The following is a 19,199-nucleotide window of genomic DNA, read 5'->3' on the forward strand; positions in this document are numbered from 1 at the left end:
AGTGCTCAATAAATACCATTGATTTAAGGCATCCAATCAGCACTCTCTCCCTCACTTATCTTCACTCTTCTCCCATTACATCCCAGTTGGAATGCTTCACTCCTCTCAAGCTAACCTCCTCCCTGTTCATCATTCTTGTCTTTCTCTTCTTCAACTTCTTGCTCACGTTCTCCTGCCCGGAATTCTCTCCGACCCCACATCAGACCTATTACTACTCTCCCCATCTTCAAAACCTTACTGAAATTGCATCACCTCCAAGAAGCCTTCCCTGATTAACTCTCATTTCCCCACCCATTATTGACACTGATTGTCACAGCTGGCTACTCCTCCTGTCCTCCTCCTGTCTTTCCCACCACTGTAGACCCTACCACTACCCTCCTCATTTTGCAAGCCTCTAACCTTGGTGGTGTTCTTGACTAATCTTATTCCACCTCTATATTCAATCTGTCACCAAGTCCTATCAATTTTACCTTCACAATATTGCTAAAATCCACCCTTTCCTCTCCATCCAAACTACTACCATGCTAAATCCAGTAATAATAATAATGATGGCATTTATTAGCGCTTACTATATGCAAAGCTCTGTTCTAAGTGCTGGGGAGGTTACAAGGTGATCAGGTTGTCCCATGGCGGGCTCACAGTCTTAATCCTCATTTTACAGATGAGGTAATTGAGGCACAGAGAAGTAAAGTGACTTGCCCAAAGTCACACAGCCGACAATTGGCGGAGCTGGGATTTGAACCCATGACCTCTGACTCCCAAGCCCGTGCTCTTTCCATTGAGCTACGCTGCTTCTCTGAAGCACTTATTCTATCCTGTCTTGACTACTGCTCCTGCTTCCTTGCTGACCGCTCTGCCTCCTGGTCCTCCTCACTCCGGTTCATTCTTCACGCTGCTGCATGGAAAGCATACTGTAGCTATGAAAATGTAGGCCAGGTTTAAACATGTTACGAGAGTCAGATTCATCCCATCTCCTCTCCTGAAATACTTTTGAGGGCCAGAGTGGGCTTCCTCTGCCTGAATGATCTCTGTAGATCTCCGGGGACAATCCCACATTTTGCATGATTGCTGACTTTAAACATTTAGCCACTTGGAGATGAGGAATCTGGATGATGATGATGATGGTAGTGTGATGATCGTGTTTGTTAAGCGCTTACTATGTGTCAAGCTCTGTTCTAAGCACTGGGGTAGATACAAGGTAATCAGGTTGGACACAGTCCCTGTCCCACATGGGGCTCTCGGTCTTAATCCCCATTTTGCAGATGAGGGAACTGAAGCATAGAGAAGTGAAGTGACCCAAAGTCACACAATGGGCAAGTGGCAGAGCCAGGATTAATAATAATAATAATAATAATAACACTTTTGGTATTTGTTAAGTGCTTACTATATGCGAAGCACTGTTCAAAGCGTTGAGGAGGATACAAAGGGATCAGGTTGTCCCGTGTGGGGCTCACAATCTTAATCCCCATTTTACAGATAACTGAGGCACAGAGAAGTTAAGTGACTTGCCCAGAGTCACACAGCTGACAAGCAGTGGAGCTGGGATTTGAATCCATGACCCAGGTCCTTACCAGGCCTGTGCTTCATCCACTAATAATAATAATCATCATCATTATAATATAATTATTATGTGCTCGGCACATTGTAAGTGCTTAACAAATACCATCATTATTATTATTAATAACCCAGGTTCTTCCGACTCCCAGGCTTAAGCTCTATTCATTACACCAGGGGTCCCCCGTAGATATTATGCCAGGCACACAGGGTAACGTAACGACATATATCAGAACCCTCTGAAATTTCCCAACCAAAACGTAGGTTGAAATTCCCCAACCCTTGACCCTTGACCTTTGCCCTGGAGCCACTGCACTCCAGAAGTATGGACCCAGCTTCCAAATAGGCCAGAAGGAAGCTATGAACCCCCTGACCCCCCAATTTTAACTGCAACAACCCCTTCGGACTCGGTGCTCTGAGGCGTCTGCTTCACTCACTCCCCTTTCTAGGCCAGTCCTGCCTATGTCTCACCACATCTTGAGAAGCAGCATGGCTCCGGGCTTTGGAGTCAGAGGTCACGGGTTCAAATCCTGGATCCACCACTTGTCAGCTGTGTGACTTTGGGCAAGTCATTTCACTTCTCTGGGCCTCAGTTCCCTCATCTGTAAAATGGGGATGAAGACTGTAAGCCCCCCGTGGGACAACCTGATCACCTTGTAACCTCCCCAGCACCTAGAACAGTGCATTGCACATAGTAAGCGCTTAATAAATGCCATTATTATTATTATCTCAGTTGTGCATACCAGCCTATGGCTTCTAAAAATATGCCTAGAGTTTGAATTTCCAAGCAATAATCTAAGGCAGGAGAGGAAATATGACTTTTAACAATGCCAATAAATATTTAGTACCAGAGTAGGATTTATAACAGCCATTACCATCTCCATGTTGATTCTTTGCTAGCAAGTTAATGGCCAACTAGGTTTCACCTCAAGCCTTATAACTATTCGGGCACATCATTAGCGGGTTGTACAGAACCAATATGCTCTGTCATATTTTAAGACTGAAGAGGCGGTTGGGTGCAAGCGCTAGGGGAAAATTTATAATTCTCTTCACACTTCATTCTTTCTTTTTTTGTCCAGGAAGAATGAAGTGGCCATTACAAGGCAGAGCCCGTGTATGATTTTGCTCAAGACGCCCTGCCTCCAGGACAGACGGAGTGCTGCTCTTGAGTCTGGTTTCTATTGTGAGGAGGCTGGGGCAGTTGCATAGGGGGAATTTGGACCATGTTTGCTGGCCAGTGAGGTCTCAAACCCTGCTCTGGTGGACAGAATCTGTGGCTAGCTGGGCCTAAATGAGCCCGTGCTGTGCTGAGATGAAAAAAACCCAACAAAAGACAAACAAAGCCTTGATGGGAATAACTTGTCCTGGCACTTGTTTGCCAATAAAGAAACCCAAGCATAGGAATAATATCAAGTTCAATCTGCTCATCCGTCAGAAGTACTGAGTCTTCAGGCAGGTGCTTAGACACATATTACTGAAGTTAAAACCTCAAGGCCCTTACCATCTAATGGGAGAAGAGGGCAGGTGAATATTATTTTCTAATAGTGGGAGCAGGAAGAGAAAATGTCAGGACCCATGTGGTCTCTGGAATTTCTGGGGTCTCCTGGAGGCCTCCTCCCTCTCAAACATGGTTGCAGGAAAGCAGACCTTTCCCAATCAGGAATGGGGTTGGGAGTTGGGAGGGAAGCTGCCAGAACACTGGTTGTGTTGGTGAGGCAAGTATTGTGGGTTCTGAAGGACTGTCCCTTCCAGGTCCTGCTAATCTACCTCCAATTTACCCCTACTTTGGGATTGTTTATTTTATTTATTAATTTTTTATTGCATTTGTGAAGTGCTACCCTGAACCATTCATTCATTCATTCAATCGTATTTATTCATTCATTCATTCAATCGTATTTGTTGAGTGCTTACTGTGTGCAGAGCACTGTACTAAGCGCTTGGGAAGTACAAGTATTTATTGAGCACTTACTGGGTGCAGAGCACTGTACTATGCGCTTGGGAAGTACAAGTTTGCAACATACTGTATATATGTTTGTACATATTTATTACTCCATTTATTTATTTATTTTACTTGAACATATCTATTCTTTTTACTTTATTTTGTTAATATGTTTGGTTTTGTTCTCTGTCTCCCCCTTCTAGACTCTGAGCCCACTGTTGGGTAGGGACTGTCTCTATATGTTGCCAATTTGTACTTCCCAAGCGCTTAATACAGTGCTCTGCACACAGTAAGCACTCAATAAATATGATTGATTGATACTGTGGGCTGGGGTAGATACATGCTAATCAGGTTGGACACAGTCCCTGTCCCACATGGTGCTCACAGTCTTAATCCCCATTTTACAATTGAGGCAACTGAGGCACAGAGAAGTGAAGTGACTTGACCAAAGTCACACAGCTGATACGTGGTGGAGTTGGGATTAGAACACAGGTCCTTCAGACTCCAAGGACTGTGCTTTATCCATTAGGTCACGCTGCTTCTCATTGTTTAAATGTTCTTATTGTCTGTCACTGGTTGCCTGTAATTTCTTCCTGTTTTTCCTGTGTTGGTCTCTAGACTGTAAGTTTCTTGTGTGCATGGAACACGTCTCCCAACTCTGTTGCATGGTACCCCCTGAAGTGCTTAGTATAGTGCTCTTCACCCAGTCAGCGCTCAATAAATACCATCGTGGGTAGGGACTGTCTCTATATGTTTCCTATTTCTACTTTCCAAGCACTTAGTACAGTGCTCTGCACACAGTAAGTGCTCAATAAATACGATCGAATGAATGAATGAATGATCATCCTCTCTGATTTTGAGCCCCTACTGGGAGACAGGAGCTGTGTCTCAAGTAATTACCTCATAACCAGCCCCCAGCCCTTGACCCTTATTAAATACCAGAACAGTGCTTTGCACATAGTAAGCGCTTAATAAATGCCATTATTCTTATTATTACCACAACTAACAAAATGGAAACTTAGATTTATGTGGCTAAATGGAGGTGGGAAGAAATGCATGAAATAAGTGAATAAAGAACTGAATAGGTAAGGAGAGTAGGCCAACTTGTTGCTCACAACCTCCATTCTGTTTGAAACTCTCCCCCTTTACCTCTGGCAGACAACTACTCTCACTATCTTCGAAGGTCTTCAGAAATCACCTCTCCTCCAGAGGGTCTTCCCTAACTTCTTATCTTCCCCACCCTTTATCTCCCACAGCTGCTGCTCCTGAACTTCCTTGTCCCCTAAGGATTAGGGTACTCACATCTCTATTTCTTTATACATTACTGTTCCTTCCTACCTGTAGTTTATTATAGGTTCCCTCTTTTTCTTTTTTTTTAAATGGCATTTGTTAAGCACTTAAGCTAATCAGGTTGGACACAGTCCATGTCCCACATAGGACTTGAATCCCCATTTTACAGATGAGGTAACTGAGGCCCAGAGAAAATAAATGACATCCAAAGTCACACAACAGAGTAGAATAATAATTAATAATTATGATAATAATGTGCCAGGCACTGTTCTAAGCACTGGAGGAGATACAAGATGGTCAGGTTGAACACATTTCCTGTCATCCATTCATTCAATTGTATTTATTGAGCGCTTACTGTGGGCAGAGCACTGTACTAAATGCTTGGGAAGCACAAGTTGGCAACATACAGAGATGGTCCCTACCCAACAACGGGCTCACAGTCTAGTCTATCTGTCCCACATAGGACTCAAGGTCTTAATCCCAATTTTAAAGATGAGGGGACTGAGGCCAAGAGAAGTGAAGTGCTTTGCCACACAACAGACAAGTGGCAGAGCAGGATTAGAACCCATGACCTTCCACTATCAGATCCACTAGGGATTGCTGCAGGTCCTCTGACTCTCAAACCCTGTCTTCTTTCCACGAGGCCACACTACTCTTTTTTTCTCCATGGGCTGCAACCTCCTTGAGGGCAGGGATCATGTCTATTAAGTCAAATGTACTCTTCTAAGTGCTCTGCACACAATAAGTGCTTATTAAATCCCATTGATTGATCAATCCATAAATGGAGGCCTTCCCAGACTGAGCCCCTTCCTTCCTCTCCCCCTCGTCCCCCTCTCCATCCCCATCTTATCTCCTTCCCTTCCCCACAGCACCTGTATATATGTATATGTTTGTACATATTTATTACTCTATTTATTGATTGATTTATTTATTTTACTTGTACATATCTATTCTATTTATTTTATTTTGTTAGTATGTTTGGTTTTGTTCTCTGTCTCCCCCTTTTAGACTGTGAGCCCACTGTTGGGTAGGGACTGTCTCTATATGTTGCCAATTTGTACTTCCCAAGCGCTTAGTACAGTGCTCTGCACACAGTAAGTGCTCAATAAATACGATTGATGATGATGATGATGATGTTGTTAAGGGTAGGTCTTGGAATTACTGGATCTGGGGAGACGGACATTAATCAGGTAGGGGAGACACAGTATAACAGACCTGAAGATTTGAAATATTCTAAACAGTGTCTATGCATTTCAATCTTGTGACCTTTGGGCACTTGATATTCACCCCACCCCCAAACCCGTGGCACTTATGTACATATCTTTAAATTATATATTATAAATTACTTATTCATAGTAATGTCTGTCTCTCCCTCTAGATTTTAAGTTTGTTATGGTCAGGGAACAAGTCTGCTAATTCATTTATATTGTACTCTCCTAGATGCGTAGTACAGTTCTCTGCACATAGTAAGTGTTCATTGAATATGATTGACTGATTGATTGAGTGTCTGAATTTGAGTCAATCTTGGACATCCAGAATGGATCTTTAACTTGTTTGTTAAACCCAGTTTGTTTGTTTTTTAAATGGTATTTGTTAAGTGTTTACTATGTGCCAGGCACTGTTCTAAGTGCTGGGGGGCATACCAGCTAATCAGGTCGTACAAAGCCGCCCCCCCCCCCCCCCATGGAGCTCACAGTCTTAATCCCCATTTAAGGTAATTGAGGCACAGAGAAGTGAAATGACTTGTCCAAGGTCACACAGCAGGTATGTGGCGGAACCGGGATTGGAACCTAGATCCTTCTGACTCTCAGAGTGGTGCTTTTATCCAATAGGCCATGCTGTTGCTAAGGAAAGTGACTTCCAGGAGTCCTAAAAGATGGGAAACTGTTGCCCTGAATTCTCCCTATCTCTATCCTACTGATCTATCAATAGTTGACACTGTCAAAGTAACAAATTCTAATTATATGTGTTCAGCAAGGTTAACTTTACTAATGTGCTTGTGTTTCCTGCTCTGTATTATTCTTTTGGACCATAAGAGCCCTGGATTTGCATTTGGTGTGTGCCATCCATCTTCTCCGCAGACTGCGAGCATTGACAAACGGTTACTCGCCGAGGGAAGGAAGAGGCAAAGTTGGGCCAGGCGAGACTTTAGCATTCAGCCTCTCCAACCCACTGCCTTTTCATGCTGCTTCCCAAGACAGATCCTAACTCTAAAATTGCAGTTTGCAAAAGCTCACCCCAAACTCTTCAATGCAAGCCACGCAGGGGGTTATCTCATATTAGGAGTTTAGCAAGAGATGGAATTCTATCTTACCGGCAAGAAATTAAAGTGGACAACCTGTATGATGCCTGCATTCTTTGGTTGACCGTTTCAAGGTACCATTTGGAACTCAGGGCTAGGGACTCTGTGAGTATACTATGTGCTTTGGAGAAACCACACCTATGGTCCGAATTGGACTTGAAATCAATGAGACTCAGTGTGACCTAGTGGAACGAGCACCAGCTGGGGAGTTGGAGGATTTGGGTTCTTATCCCGGCTCTGCCGATTGTTTGCTGTGTGACCCTGGGAAAGTCACTTAACTTCTCGGTCGTTGCACAGTGGACAAGAGGCAGAGCCGGGATTAGAACCCAGTTTCTTATCACTCCCAGGCTGTTACTCTTTCTACTAGACCTGTGGTCTTCGCTGCTGGGGAAACTCGGGCAAGTCACTTCCCTTCTCTGGGCCTCAGTTCCCTCACCTGTAAAATGGGGATTAAGACCGGGAGCCCCATGTGGGACACGGACTGTGTCCAAGCCAATTTGCATGTATTCTCCCCAGTGCTTAGTTCAGTGCCTGGCACATAGTAAGCGCTTAACAAATACCTCTTTTATTATTATTTATTAAACACTTACTCCACACAGAGCATACCCAGAGAATACAGTTGGGAATTAGGGCAAGGGAGAGGAATGAATTAACTCTGGAGCAAGCAGAGGGACCAGAGACCCTTAGAGCAACACACTAGGTTCCGGTATGCTCCCACAAAGTGGCCTACGTGACATCATCACGTTACACTGAATGCCCAGTTGTGACTTGTGTAATGTCCCAGAAGTCGCTTTATCTCCTGTCTATGCGGGCCGGCGGTGACCTCCTTACACTGAACCCAGGAGTCCTGGGCTAAAACTGAGTGAATTGTAGGTCCTCCAGGGGCCAGGGCTACCAAGCAGAGGAGAATTCACAACTCTCACCCACACAGCACGTATGCGCACCAATTCCTTCACAGGGAGAGCACACACCCGAGGAAGTGTGAAGCATTTTCAATGACAGCTTGCTAAAACATTTTAAAAATCGTTTGCCAGGGAAGTGCCATAGACATAACACAGAGTCCTGGAGGTCTGGATTTCTAAATAGCCCTAGTGAGTTTCTTGCTTTTTCCCCTTCTTTAGGGGGACAGGGTGGTGGTGAGAAAGAGGAACATGACTGGCATTATTGAGTGGTGACAACCTGCGGGGATGAAGAATGGTTCATTCAGTCAGTCAATCACATTTAATGAGCACTTACAGTGTGCAGAGCACTATACTAAGCGCTTAGGAGAGTACAATATAACAATAAACAGATACATACCCTGCCAAAATGAGCTTACAGTATTGAAATGCCACAGTCCTCTCCATGGCTGTCAGAGAGAAATGATCCTTAATGTTTCATGTGGTTTGGGGTGAAGAATCCATCATTTACTGAGCATCTGTTCCTTAATAAGTGTCTGTACTAAATGCTTGGGCGAGTATAACAAACAATGGAAGCTCTGAAAGAACTCTTGGCATAATCTGGGAAGATCAGACAAAATTTATTTATAAAGGAAGAAGTAGGAGGAAGAACCAGAATATGGCAGAGCGAAGTACAGAGAGACCGTAATGAAAGAGGTGAATGCATTGAATGTGAAAATAAGTATACACAAATACATATTAGTACAGTGCTCTGCACAGACTAAGCACTCAATAAATGCCATTGATGGATAAAATATATCAGCTCAGGAAAGAATGCTCGCCACCTTATTCACCATCTCATCTGCACTTGGATTCATAACCACTGAGCATTTCCTCCACCTTCAGCCCCATAACACTTATAATAACTGTGGTATTTCTTAAGTGCTTACGGTGAGTCAAGCTCTGTTCTAAGCACTGGGGAAAAAACAAGATAACCAGCTCAGACAGTCCATGTCACACACAGTGTTCACGGTCTAAGAAAGAAGGAAAACGGGTTTGGAATCCCAATTAAAGATGAGTTAACTAAGGCACAGATAAGTTAAGTGACTTGCCTAAGGTCACCCAGCAGACAAGTGGTAAAGCCAGGATGAGAATCCAGGTCCTCTGCTCCCAGGCCCATGCTTTTTCTAGTAGCATATGCACATTTATACTCTTATGTATCTATCCTTATACTGTGCTACTTCCTCTATCTGTAATTTATTTTCTTGTCTGCCCTCCCTGCCAGATAATATATTCCTTGAAAGCAGGGATCAGGTCTACCAATTCTATTGTACTGTGCTCTCTCAAGTGCTTAATACAGTGCTCTGCAAACAGAAAATGGTTAATAACAATAATAACTGTGGTATTTGTTAAATTCTTACTATGTGCCAGACACACTACTAAGAGCTAGGGAGGATACAAGCAAATTGGGTTGGAAACAGTCTGTCCCTGACCCACAGGGGCTCACAATCTTATTACCCCTTTTACAGATGAGGTAACTGAGGCACAGAGAAGTGAAGTGACTTGCCCAAGGTCACACAGCAGGAAAGCAGCCGAGTCGGACTTAGAACCCAGGTCCTTCTGACTCCTGGGCCTGTGCTCTAACCGTTAGGCAATACTACTTCTCTAAGTTAATTAAATAAATACCATTGATGCATTGACTGCGGGAGGCACATCTGTTCATGGGAATACATTTTTCGGGCAGTATATCCATCATCTTCCAGGAAGGACAGGTACAAACTTCCTCTGTTCTTTTGTTAGGTTTAGAACTTAGCCTAAGCCTCGGGTGAAGGAATAATAACTCCATTTACCAGTTCTGCTTCAGCTTCATTCAGCCTTCATGTAATCAGCAGGGTAGCAGAATCTCTCATTTAGCCGAATACTCTTTGTGGAACGGATTAAAGGGAAACGTATTCCTCTGAAGCGATCTTCTAGGATTGAAATCATCCTGGTTTTTTTTTTTTTTTCCTCTGAACTTCATACCTGGCTCTGCCTCACCCTTATCTTGTTGTACATCTGATCCGTTCGGCTTTTCCCCTGCCGGTTTGCGACGCTACACCGTGGGATTGTATTTTCTGGCCCAAAGAGACGTAAGGACATTAGTACGCTACTATGATAGGAGAAGGGCTTCGAGTGTCTTGAACATGAATATGCAAGTAGGGAACGTAGGCTCCATTTGAAAAACTGGAATAAATTGCCAGAAGCATCAGTTGGGTTCCAGCGCCAGGTTATGTTCAGTCTTTCGGCCAATCCAGCTAAGGAAAGAGGACAAGGTGGCAGGGAGATCCGGACCCAAGAGTCAGAAGGGCCTAGGTTCTAATCCTGTCTCCTCCACTTGTCTGATGAGTGACCTTGGGCAAGTCACTTCACTTCTCTGGGCCTCAGTTCCCTCATCCGTATAATCGGGATTAAGAAGGTAAGCCCCATGTGGGACGGAATCTACGTCCAACCTGATTTGCTTGTATCCACCCCGGTGCTTAGTACAGTGTCTTGTACATAGTAAGTGCTTAACAAAAGCCACAATTATTATTGTTATTATATGACCTCCATGTGCCCATTCGAGAATAAATGCCTTCTTGATGAAATTCTTTCCTCCCTCCAGGCAAGGCTGCTGGGTTCTAGATGATGGCAGCAGATAAATCCCCTGTCCAGGGTAACAGATGGGTGGGAGATTCTCCCCTGCGCTAAACAACTCACAAAGAATTTGGTCTTCTGCTTGTCAAATTCATTCATTCATTCATTCAATCGTATTTATATTGAGTGCTTACTATGTGCAGAGCACTGTACTAAGCGCTTGGGAAGTAGAAGTCAATCCATAGTATTTACTGAGTGCTTTTGTGCAGAGCCCTGTACTCAACACTTGGGAGGATATAATGAAATTCTTAGTTTCACCTTACAATGCCTTCAGCCATTAAGTATTATTGATATATATATATATAGATATATGGGGTTTCAGTAATGTGCATATATCTGAATGTGCATCTCTCTGAATTTATCAATCAATCATTTGTATTTATTGAGCGCTTACTGTGTGCAGAGTACTGTACTAAGTGCTTGGGAAGTACAAGTTGGCAACATATAGAGACAGTCCCTACCCAACAGTGGGCTCACAGTCTAAAAGGGAGAGACAGAGAACAAAACCAAACATACTAACAAAATAAAATAGAATAGATATGTACAAGTAAAATAAATAGAGTAATAAATACGTACAAACATATATACATATATACAGGTGTTGTGGGGAAGGGAAGGAGGGAAGATGGGGGGATGGAGAGGGGGATGAGGGGGAGAGGAAGGAAGGGGCTCAGTCTGGGAAGGCCTCCTGGAGGAGGTGAGCTCTCAGTAGGGCCTTGAATTTATAGTACCTATAACAGTAATACCATTGAATGAAATAAAACAATAGCCTACCAGAAGTATTTTCAGATAACCACTGTAGATATGATTAAATAGACATTGGGTTTCCTTCCTAGGCCAGTTTTGTATTTATACATTTAGTTAATATCACTGGAAACATTTTATATTAATGACCAAATGACCTCTGTCGGCTTCCTCCCACCTGCTTGGATTCAGGGTTGGTGACCCTGAAGCTAGGGATCTCTATGGCAGGAATCCCCTCTAAGCTGTAAGCTCATTGTGGGCAGGCAACAGGTCTATCAACTCTAATGGGGATGGGAGAGCGAGCCAGGGAAAGTCTCTTGGAGGAGATGGTACAAGATGGTTCCAGCATGGAACTGGCCTCTCCGCATAGTCCATACATTAAATAACATTCATTCATTCACTCATATTTAGTGAGTCCTTACTGTGTGCAGGGCACTATATTAAGCACTTTGGAGAGGACAATACACCAATAGATAGAAACATTCCCTGCCCAGAATTCAATCGTATTTAATTCAATTGTATTGAGTGCTTACTATGTGCAGAGCACTGTACTAAGTGCTTGGGAAGTACAAGTTGGCAACATATAAAGATGGTCCCTATCCAACAATGGGCTCACAGTCTAGAAGGGGGAGACAGACAACAAAACAAAACATGTGGACAGGTGTCAAGTCCTCAGAACAAATAGAATTGAAGCTAAATGCACATCATTAACAAAATAAATAGAATGGTAAATATGTACAAGTAAAATAGAGCGATAAATCTGTACAAACATACACAGGTGCTGTGGGGAGGGGAAGGAGGTAGGGCGGGAGGGAGATGGGGAGGAGGAGAGGAAAAAGGGCTCAGTCTGGGAATGAGCTTAAAGTCTAGAGGGGGAGACGGACATTAAAACAAATGAATAAACTTCAGATAAATAAATTACCTGAGAAGCAGCCACTTTACATGAGAAGTGAAGTGACTTGTCCAAGGTCACTCATCAACATGGAACTGGCCACACCTTAGCGCTCCAGGATAGAAGGCTGGTCTTCAGCAAACTACCTGTCCGAACTGAGCTTCTGAAGTCACTTGTTTGACCCGAGTGATCCCTCGGTGAGAGCGATAGGGACTAAGAGGTACCTATGGGTTGTATCTGTAGCCTCAGCTCAGTATAGGATGGATGAGGCAACTGAGACACAAAGAAGTGAAGTGACTTGCCCAGGGTCACACAGCAGGCAAGTGGCGGAGTCGGGCTCAGAACTCAGATCCTTCTGTCTCCTAGACCTGTGCTCTATTATGCCGTGCTGCTCTTCTCTAAATTAATTAAATAAATAAATACCACTGATTCATTGACTGCGGAAGGCATATCTGTTCATGGGCATACATTTCTTGGTCGGCAGATCTATCATCCAGGATGAACAGGAACAAACCAACTACGTTCTTTTGTTTGGTTTAAAACTTAGCCTAAGCCTCGGGTGAAGGAATAATAGCCCCATTTAATATTTCTGCTTCGGCTTCATTTAACCATGGGACTTTAAATGTCTCATAGTCCTTACATTAAATAACATTCATTCATTCAATCATATTTAGTGAGCCCTTACTGTGTGCAGGACACTGTACTAAACACTTCGGAGAGGACAATCCACCAACAGATAGAGACATTCTCTGCCCAGAATGAGCTGAAAGTCTAGAGGGGGAGACAGACATTAAAATAAATGAATGAACTACAGATAAATAAATTACCTGAGAAGCAGCCACTTCACACTTTTCCTCTGTGTCACACAATTCACCTCCTCCCCACTGCTTTCTGAGTGTTCAGTGGGTATGGGAAGAACCTCCCAGCTGGTAGTGCTCAGCAGAGGCTCAAGTGGTTAATTCAGTCTCTATATGCTGCTGACTTGTACTTCCCAAGCACTTAGTACAGTGCTCTGCACACAGTAAATGCTCAATAAATACAATTGATTGATTGATGAAAAGTCCACCCCCTCCATTTAGGATGGAAAGGCCGAATGAAATGACTTACTCATTATTCCACTGGAGTTCAGAGGAGCGCTTACCAGATGGAGTAGCCGTCGTTGTAGATAAATCCTCCGGTGATTTTACATTAACCTGAAACCAAGAGAGGACCTATTACATCACCAGGGATGTGGGCCAGACATGTGGAAACCCAGCTGAGTGGGAGGAAGATCAGGAAGCCTTGCTCCTCTAATCACAACGGCAAACAGCCGGAGATCAGTATTACCCAGTGGGCACATGAGGACTGCCATATTCAGATTAGCCTTTGTTTGGGAGAATGTGGGTCAGTTGTGTCCAATCTTTTTGCTCTAGGGGAAGCAGCGTAGCATAGTGGATAGAAGATAGTGAATCAAGTGCTTAGTACAGTGCTCTGCACACAGTAAGCGCTCAATAAATAAGATTGAATAAATAGGGCACAAGCCTCGGAGTCAGGTCATGGATTTTAATCCTGGCTCTACCACTTGTCTGCTGCGTGACCTTGGGCAAGTCACTTTAGTTCTCTAGGTCTCCATTACCTCATTTGTAAAATAATAATAATAAAATGCTTACTATGTACAAAGCACTCTTCTAAGTGCTGGGGAGGTTACAAGGTGATCAGGTTGTCCTATGGGGGCTCAAAGTCTTCATCCCCATTTTACAGATGAGGTAACTAAGGCCCAGAGAAGTGAAGTCACACAGCTGACAATTGGTGGAACCAGGATTTGAACCCATGACCCCTGACTCCAAATCCTGTGCTCTTTCCGCTGAGCCACTCTGCTTCTCTGTAAAATGGGGATTGAGACTGTGAGCTTCACGTGGGACAGGGACTGTATCCAACCCATAGGACTAGCATATTATAATTATAAAGTGCATTGTCTTTCCTCTGAATGTAAGTTCCTTGAGCTAACTATACTGCACTCTCCCAGGCACTTAGAATATAGCACACTGTACGAGATGAGTGCTCATTAAGGGGAAGCAGTGTGGCGAAGCAGTCTGGAAGCCGGAGGACCTGGGTTCTAGTCCAGCCCATCCCGTTAGTCTGCAGTGTGACTGTGGGCTAGTCACTTCACTTCTCCGTACCTCATTTCTCCATCTGTAAAATAGGGATAATAATACCTGCATTGTTTCCCCTACCTCACAGGGGTGTTGTGAGGGTTTGAAATGAATTAACGTGAGAGCGCTTTGGTAATAAAAGTGCTATATTCATTCATTCAATCGTATTTATTGAGCACATACTGTGTGCAGAGCACTGTACTAGGCGCTTGGGAAGTACAAGTTGGCAACATATAGAGATGGTCCCTACCCAACAATGTGCTCAAACTTAGAGAAGCAGCGTGGCTTAGTGGAAAGAACACGGGCTTGAGAGTCAGAGGTCATGGGTTCAAACCCCGGCTCTGCCAGTTGTCAGCTGTGTGACTTTGGGCAAGTCACTTCACTTCTCTGGGCCTCAGTTACCTCATCTGTAAAATGGGGATGAAGACTGCGAGCCCCCGTGGGACAACCTGATCACCTTGTAAACTCCCCAGTGCTTAGAACAGTGCTTTGCACATAGTAAGCACTTAATAAATGCCGTCATTATTATTATGGGTTCTAATCCCGACTCCCCCACTTACCAGCTGTGTGACCTTGGGCAAGACACTTAACTTCTCTGTTCCTCAGTTCCATCATCTGTAAAATGAGGATTGAGACTGAGCCCCATGTGGAACAACCTGATTACCTTGTATCTACCCCAGTGCTTAGAACAGTGCTTGGCACATAGCGTGTAAAAAAAAACCATTATTATTATAAATACTGTTGATTTAATCGGATTATTATTGGAATTGCCAAAGGAACACTGCAAAACTGCGGATGAAACAAACTTTAAAAATGTCTAGCTGCCCTATTTCGTATGCAGTTCTTACCTAGATTCCCAAATTTCAATTGTGGGAATCGTGGTGAAAGTCCACAGGTGGAACTCTATATCAGTTTGTAAATAAATTTTCAGAATTTGCATTTCTAGCAGTCCTAATAAAATTCTTTTGTTAGCTAATGGGTGGATATTTGCTTGTGGGACTTTCTGCTGTGATTCATTCCGGGTGAGTGGGAAGTGTTTGTGGAGGCTATTCATTCATTCATTCAATCGTATTTATTGAGCGCTTACTGTGTGCAGAGCACTGTACTAAGCGCTTGACTATGCCATCAGAGTTTTTTCCCCTTTAAATTGGTGCTTTTAACGTCTGTCTCCTTATTGGCTGCTGAGTTTGCATTCATTCATTCATTCATTCAATTGTATTTCTTGAGTGCTTTCTGTGTGCAGAGCACTGTACTAAGTGCTTGGAAAGTACAAATCGGCAACATATAGAGACCGTCCCTCCCCAACAATGGACTCACAGTCTAGAAGGGGGAGACAGACAGCCAAACAAAACAAGTAGACAGGTGTCAATACCATCAAAATAAATGGAATTATAGATATATACACATCATTAATAAAATAAATAATCAATATGTACAAATATACACCAGTGCCTGGGGGTGCTGGAGACTCTGCTGCCCTTTGCCTTGCCTCACTGCCAACTTTCTGTGCTCTCGGGAGGGGAAGCCCCAAATCCAACTTCCAGTTATGTGGTCGTGCTGGCATCAGGATTCTTGGCATCCCACTAAGGTGGAACTAACAGAACAGGGCAGAAAAGTATTGGCTGGCCTACACAGGGAATGTGCTAAAAGGTTTGCCCCTTGTAGATTTGAGCCAACAAAAATCATTTTCCCTGGGAAAATTATTTTTTTTAAAGTACCTGCCTCTGTGTTAGGGTCACAAGCTAGCTAAGCTAGTCCCCTGCCTAGGGCCCTGGGATCCCATACTCATCTGTCTCATCGCTGACCTCTTTTACACATCCTGCCTCTGGCTTGGAATGCCCTCCCTCTCCAGATCCAACAGACCATCATTCTCCCCACCTTTCAAAGCTTTATTGAAGGCACATCTCCTCCAAGAAGCCTTCCCCGACTAAACCTTCATTTCCTCTTCTCCCACTCCCTTTGGTGTTGCCCTGACTTACTCCCTTTATTCACCCCCCCACCCCAGGCTCACAGCACTTCTGTAAATGTCTGTAATTTTATTTATTTATATTGTTGTCTGTCTCCCCATCTAGACTGTAAGCTCGTTGTGGGCAGAGAATGTGTCTAGCAACTCTCTTATATTGAGCTCTGCCAAGCACTTAGTGCATGGCAGACACTCAATAAATATGATTAATTGATAGTTGTCAGGACTCAGAGATGAATTCATTAGTACCTCAGCATCCTGAAGAATGAACACAGAGTAGTTTATGGAAACTTTCTTGCGATGTAGGTAGAGCAGCGAGATCTTGAAAGAAGTATTAGTAGTGAAATTGCAGGACCAAAGATAGCCGTGCTACAGGGCAATGGCAGGCAATTCTGCTGATCCACTAGCCACATGTTTTTGAAAGCACACTCAGCCACGTGGATCCATCTTAAGATCTTGATCTATTTCTCAGAGAACTGAACTTAGTTCTCTACCAGGCACCGTTTCAGGGTTACCTGGCATCCAGAAAAGAAGTCAAGCTAAGGGGCAAGGATAATATGAGTCATTAATTCCTACCACTGAAATCTGGCATCTGGACGGTAACTAGGTAAGAAACCATAATCGGGCTTTTTTAAAGTTTGCCTAATGCCCCGTTTTACAATGCAATAACATTCTGGGAGAAACATCAACTAATAAACCAGCTATAAAGTGCTTTGTAAATAATACTACTGTGCAGAGACCCAAGGCAAGTATCACCGAGGCACGGTTCTCATCTGTTCGAGATGGAAATCTATTTGAGAGTCTGCAGAAAGCAACAGAAGAATAATACAGTTATGTTGCATATGCTATATGTCACTTCACTTCTCTGGACCTCAGTTGCCTCATCTGTAAAACGGGGATTAAGACTATGAGCCCCATGTGGGACCACCTGAGACCTTGTATCTACCCAGTGCTTAGAACAGTGCTTGGCGCATAGTAAGTGCTTAACAAATATCATTATTCTCATTCTTAGAGTGCATTGCGCACAGTAAGCGCTCAATAAATATGATTGATTATGCAGGAATGAAATGTCACAGGGTTTGGGGTGGGGAGGTGGTTGAAAGCAGCCAGGTAAGTGGTTGAGGGTGGGGGCAGTTGGTGGGCAACTTGAAGCCGATGAGGAGGAGTTCTAATTTGACAAGGATAACATCGGGAGCCTCAGTAGACTGAAAGTTTTTCTAAGCATCCTCTTGGAAAGTGTGTGTTTTCTCAACCCGGTAAGTTTCCCCTTGATGTGTCTTTGTGCGAAGCGTAACAAAATTTGAGTGAAAGAACGCCCAAATGAAGGAGAAAACATACCTTTCCTGGTTGTGAGAGGTGAGTGGTTTGGATGATGGAGAAGTATTTAAAAACAAACTGTAATTTTGAATTTTCTCTAAATTGTACCGGAACTTCCCTCTCTTTAGTCTGAAATAGTGAAGTATGACCCTAGTATTTATTTTATACCCTTAATAAGTGTGTATATTGCATGCCTGTGGGGGTATAAACATAGAAATGATAGAAACAGTAATAGCACAAAAGACCCACAATAAGCAAAACAATATAGAGAAAACAGATTGTCCATCAGACACAATCTTCTTTGAGAACTCTTTGCCCCTGTACTGAAAGGTAAATTTTCCAGGTATTATAATCTCCAACAGTTCCGCAAGCTTTCAGCCGATGGGACGGTCGAGTAAGCTTGGACCCCAGAGACCTTTGAAACCCAGGCAAAGCCTTTTGGGTGACAATAGCAGTCTCCAGAACCTGGATATGGAAAAGTAGAATTGTAGCAACTTACCAGGTGTGAGTTAAAAAGGATAATTATGGAGCGGGTCTTTCTGGCTAAGCTGCCATTCTTGCATTAAAAATAGTTTGACTTGTGCCTAGTAATTTTACAGGTATTTATGCCTCGGTGAAAATTGGTTTGTTTTACGGTCTCAAGTCTCTGCACTGCAGTGAGCTTGGTATAATGTCAGCTGTGCCTCTCAACTCATTTGGCAGCGGGGATCTAATGGCTATTTTCCATCCTGAGTTTCTATGATCCCTCTAACTGTCCAGGAGAGTTATTCAAGTCAAATCCCTTGAGAGGGCTTCTGCTTGTGAGACCTCCTGAGCTCTTAGCTTGCTTTTTTCAGGTGTCTGGTACATGACCAGAGAGGATTCTATCGGATGTTCCTTTTGATGGTGTAGGGCTCAGTTCCAGAGCATTGTGGTATTTGTTGAGTGCTTACTATATGCAAGGAAGTGTACTAAGCGCTGGGGTAGATAGATACAAGATAATCATTCATTCAGAAATGGCTTAGTGGAAAGAGCCCAGGCTTGGGAGTCAGAGGTCGTGGGTTCTAATCCTAATCTAATCTAATCTAATTCTAGTTCTAATCTAATCTGCCACTTGTCAGCTGTGCAACTTTGGGCAAGTCACTTAACTTCTCTGGGCCTCAGTTCCCTCATCTGTAAAATGGGGATGAAGACTGTGAGTCCCACGTGGGACAACCTGATTACCTTGTATCTACCCCAGCGTTTAGAACAGTGCCTTGCACATAGTAAGCGCTTAACAAATACCAACATTATTATTATTATTATTAATCCTGACTCCACCGTTTGTCAGCTGTGTGACTTTGGGCAAGTCACTTAACTTCTCTGGGCCTCAGTTACCTCATCTGAAAAATAGGGATGAAGACTGTGAGCCCTATGTGGGACAACCTGATTACTTTGTAAGAACAGTGCTTTGCACATAGTAAGTGCTTAACAAATACCATTATTATCAATCAATCATATTTATTGAGCGCTTACTGTGTGCAGAGCACTGTACTA

The sequence above is a fragment of the Tachyglossus aculeatus genome, chromosome X1 (genome assembly GCF_015852505.1).
Source record: "Tachyglossus aculeatus isolate mTacAcu1 chromosome X1, mTacAcu1.pri, whole genome shotgun sequence".
Taxonomy (NCBI): Eukaryota; Metazoa; Chordata; class Mammalia; order Monotremata; family Tachyglossidae; genus Tachyglossus; species Tachyglossus aculeatus.